General features: G+C 48.3%; 1 non-coding gene across 1 annotated transcript; it reads left to right on the forward strand.

The window, feature by feature from the left end:
- Positions 1 to 1,957: 1,957 nt before the first annotated feature.
- On the forward strand, positions 1,958 to 2,029 carry TRNAC-GCA (transfer RNA cysteine (anticodon GCA)). Its single transcript has one exon. It is a non-coding gene; the product is annotated as a tRNA-Cys (tRNA).
- The last annotated feature ends 2,797 nt before the right edge of the window (positions 2,030 to 4,826 follow it).

A 4,826-nucleotide genomic window follows, 5' to 3' on the forward strand; every position in this document is an offset into this window, starting at 1 on the left:
GATCTTGTAATCTCAATCCTGAGCACTTATCCTGAGAAAATTATAATTCAAAAAACACACCAATGTTCATTGCAGCACTGTTTAGGCAAGACATGGAAGCAACCTAAATGACCATTGACAGATGAGTGATGTGTGTGTGTGTATATATATATTTAAAAAGAATGAAACAATGCCATCTGTGGCAACACAGATGGACCTAGCAGTTATACTAAGTGAAGTAACCCAGACAAAGACAAATATCATAGTATCACATGATATTGCTTATATATAGAATCTAAAAAGATGCAAATAAACTTATTTACAAAACAGACATAGACCCACAGACACAGGAAAGAAGCTTACTGTTACCAAAGTGGAAAGGGGTGGGGGAGGGGTAAATCAGGAGTTTGGGATTAACATATACACACTCCTATATATAAAATAGATAACCAACAAGGACCTACTGTATAGTGCAGGGAACTATACCCATTATTTTGTAATAACCTATCAGTTGTGTCCGACTCTGCCACCCTATGGACTGTAGCCCGCCAGACTCTCTGTCCAAGGGATTCTCCAGGCAAGAATACTGGAGTGGGTTGCCATGCCCTGCTCCAGGGGATCTTCCCAACCCAGGGATCAAACATGGGTCTCCTGCATTGGCAGGTGGGTTCTTTACCACAAATGCCATCTGGGAAGCCCATAAGGGAAAGAATCTGTAAAAGAAAATATATGTGTCTATACTGAATCAGATTGTTATACACCTGAAACTAACTCCACATTGTAAGTCAACTACAATTTTTTTTTAAAGTGTGGCAGCCAGGAGCAAGTGGCTGGGCTAGCTGTGTCAAAATTTCCTCCATGAGCTACAGAAAGGGAAGAGCTGTACCCTGTAGTCCTGGGGACACGATCTGGCATAGTGTTTCAAGATCTGGGTGGCCATTAGATACTGGTGATCTGGAATGATCTCCATTCATTCATTTATTTAATAACAACAACAAAAAATGCCTACCCTGGGCAGGAAAAAGGAGCAGTAATTAATCCCTGCTCTTAAGATGGGCCTTAGAAGTTGGCACAGGGCTTCCCTGATGGTCCAGTGGTTAAGAACCTGTCTGTCATTGCGGGAGACATGGGTTCAATCCCTGATCCAGAATGATCCCACATGCCCGCAGAGCAACTAATCTGGGTAGGGCGTCTGCTGACTGCTCTCCTCTTTCACGCGGTAGACTTGACCGGTGAGCCCAGAGCTGCAGAGTTGGCCCCCTGGGCTGTGTCTTGGCTCCCCTTGACTTCTTTCAGGGGAGTCACCCTCCCTCCCTGTACTGTAGACATGGATTCTGAGTGGGAACAGATACATTCTTACATGACATCACTCCTGAAATGGTTGTGTCACTCAACTCCCCTTGGTTGTGCTAGAACCCCAGCCAGGCCAATAAGGGTCTGGCTCTAGGATTTTTCAGAATTAAACACTTTTCTCCCTGGCATCCCAAGTGTGGAGATGTACACCTAGAGGTGTTTGGTGTAGGAGTCTCAGCTGCCTGGAGAAGATTGTTTGAGAGATTAAAGCTGATTTGAGAAGGAAGCAAAGAAAAAAGCTGAGAGTCCTGATAACTTTCGAATTTCTGGAAGTCAGTTTCTTCTCTGATCTAAATTTCTTAAAGATTTGTTTTCGTGTTCATCCTCAGTCCTGTCCAACTCTTTGTGACTCCATGGACTGTAGTCCACCAGTCCATGGGATTGTTTAATCCCTCTGTCCATGGGATTCTCCAGGCAAGAGTCCTGGGGTGGGTTGCCATTTCCTCCTCTAGGGGATCTTCCTGACCCAGGGATTGAACCTGAGTCTCCTGTGATCTCCTGCATTGCAGGCTGACTCTCTACCCACTGAGTTTCTTTAATCAGTTGATATTTAACTCTGCCACTGATTGTCAGTATTAGCATGATATGATTCTGGACATGAAATATTAGCTAGGCAGTTGTAACTGGGGGTATAGCTCAGTGGTAGAGCATTTGACTGCAGATCAAGAGGTCCCTGGTTCAAGTCCGGGTGCCCCCTTGTTTTCTTCACTCACAGAACCCACCTTAGGGCTCATCTTTCAGAAGAGAGTATTTGGGGGGAAAAGGTGAGAAACGGGAGATTAATAAAGAGCTGGAGAGATGGATGCTGGGTAAACAGACTCAACAGACGTCCACTAGAGGGAGTGAACAGATTGAGACTTGAGACAACAAAACCACGTCTGGCCCTGCACGCTCTGGGCTGGAGGAGACAAGACAGGAAGGAGAGACGCTAGACTGCTGCCTGATGGCAAGATGAGCTGACCCTAGCCCTGCTCCCTCTCCTGGGCCAAGGCTCTCTCGCTGCCTTCTCTTTCCCCTTCCTCTTGCTGTGCACAAGGGTATTTGCAAGAAAATCATTTCTCATCAGTCTGCACATCTCGGCTCAGTTCACAAAGGACTCTGGGGTTTAGGGGCAAAGGCTAACCCTGACGGCCTGAAATCACAATGATCACGCTGTCCCTTGGCAGTTATATCTGCAGTGGGCACAGTTCTCTGAACCATGAATCTCCTTAATCAGCCAGGGGTCCTCAGCACCTGGCACAGAGGGGAACACGGTAGGGGCTCAAAGGATGTCTGTTGAGGGACTTCCCTGGTGATCCAGTGGTTAAGACTCCACGCTCCCAATGCAGGGGGCACAGGTTTGATCCCTGGTGGGGGAGCGAAGATCCCAAATGGCACAGCCCAAGATAAAAAGAAATATCTGTTGAAGACATGAACTGGCTACAGGCCCCTCCCCACTCTCCCCTTCTCCATGTTTGACCTCCAGAGTCCCTTCAGCATCCTTTCCCTTCTCACTACAGCCTTGCCCCCAGCCTTTCCCGGGTGCAAATCTGGAAAGGAAGTCCTTGCTGAAAAGGCTCAGAGAGAGGGTGGGCACCTGGAGAAGGTCCTGCAGGTCAGCACCAGGCTCTGGGGAATCCAAGCTGGTAGAAAAACATTGAGCTTGTACAGAAGTACCTGAAATTTTTCATGTGTGGTTCAGCCACCTGGCCCAAGTCCTGTCCTTCGTTCAGCCCTAAACTCAGAGGAGATCATTTCCCACCTTGAGGAGGTAGGGGCACTTCGCACAGCTGCTCATGTAGGATTTATTTCCCTACATTTATTTCTTTCATTCAACAAATATAAATTAAAATATTTACTATGTACTAGATTTGGAGCTTCCCAGATGGTCCTGGTGGTAAAGAACCTGCCTGCCAAAGTAGGAGACACAAGAGATGTAGGTTTGATCCCTGTGTCAGGAAGATCCCGGAGGAGGGCATGGCAACCCACTCTAGTATTCTCACCTGGAGAATCCCATGGACAGAGGAGCCTGGTGGGCTACAGTCCATAGGGCCACAAAGTTGGACACGACTGAAGTGACTTAGCACGCACGCATGATGTACCAGGGAGAAGGCGATGGCACCCCACTCCAGCACTCTTGCCTGGAAAATCCCATGGATGGAGGAGCCTGGTAGGCTGCAGTCCGTGGGGTCGCGAAGAGTAAGACACGACTGAGCGACTTCACTTTCACTTTTCACTTCCATGCATTGGAGAAGGAAATGGCAACCCACTCCAGTGTTCTTGCCCAGAGAATCCCAGGGACAGGGAAGCCTGGTAGGCTGCCGTCTATGGGTTGCACAGAGTTGGACACGACTAAAACGACTTAGCAGCAGCAGCATGATGTACCAGATTCAGGCTCAGGGTTGAGCATCCTTAAGAAAAGTGAGGCGGGATCCCTGTTCTCAAGGGGCTCATGGAGCAGCAGGCGGGTCCACTGTGGTACAGAAAGTAGGCACCTGAGATGTGTATCTTGTGCTCATCAGTGAGGCTGCTGCCTTCGAGGTCTTGATTTCAAACACGGTATTGGACCATCACCGCTGTCTGCTGACCTTGCCAGGTCTTCTTTCAAGGCACCATACGGCTTTTCATCACCTGCCTCCCCGCCCTGTGTTCTTTCCTCTTGCCCACACAGCTTGGATCCGGTGACCCAGAGAATCAACAGCTCTCTTTCAAATCTCTTACGTATCCGGCCCTCTCTCCCTGTATGGAATCTGCCTGGCAAAATCACAGTGCAGGTATTCGCTTATTCCATGCCCACATCCAAGCAGCCGGACGTTGCAGGGGACAATCACACAGCCATCTTGACAAACTTCACCTGTAACCAAAATCTCGTCTGTGTTGGATGTAGCTCGGGTGGCAGTAGTGATCAAGAATCCGCCTGCCAATGCAGGAGACACGAGAGAGGCAGCTTCAGTCCCTGGGTCGGGAAGATCCCCTGGAGGAGAAAATGGCAACCCATTCTCGCCTGGGAAATCCCGCAGACAGAGCCTGGTGGGCTACAGTCCATGGGGTCACAGCGTCAGACATGAGTGAGCACACAGCACGCGCGCGCACACACACACACACACACACACACACACACACGGAGGAGTCTTGTATATGCTTGCTTTCTCACTTTCTGAGACGGCTTCTTCACCTCTTCTATGCTCTTTTCAAATTCTCAACACTCCCTCCCTCTCCCCTACTGTAGCTGAATATCTTAACTATTCAGACAATGGATGCAATTAGATGAAAACTATTTCCACCTTTCTCCATTAATTCCAAGCAACCAGTCTGTCTGCATTCATAGCAGCTGCCTTCGCCTCTGTTAAGAAGAAATGTTTTCATTCTTATCTGTCAAGGTCAATCTATCACTTGTGAATTAAACTCGCTTCTTGCCTCCTCAAGGACCCCACTGCGTTTTCTCTCTCCTGCATCAACGTTTAATTCCTCTCTACAGGATTGTTGTCTTAGGCACACCACGTGCCTTAATATCA

Source organism: Bos javanicus, chromosome 4 (assembly GCF_032452875.1).
Source record: "Bos javanicus breed banteng chromosome 4, ARS-OSU_banteng_1.0, whole genome shotgun sequence".
Lineage (NCBI taxonomy): Eukaryota > Metazoa > Chordata > Mammalia > Artiodactyla > Bovidae > Bos > Bos javanicus.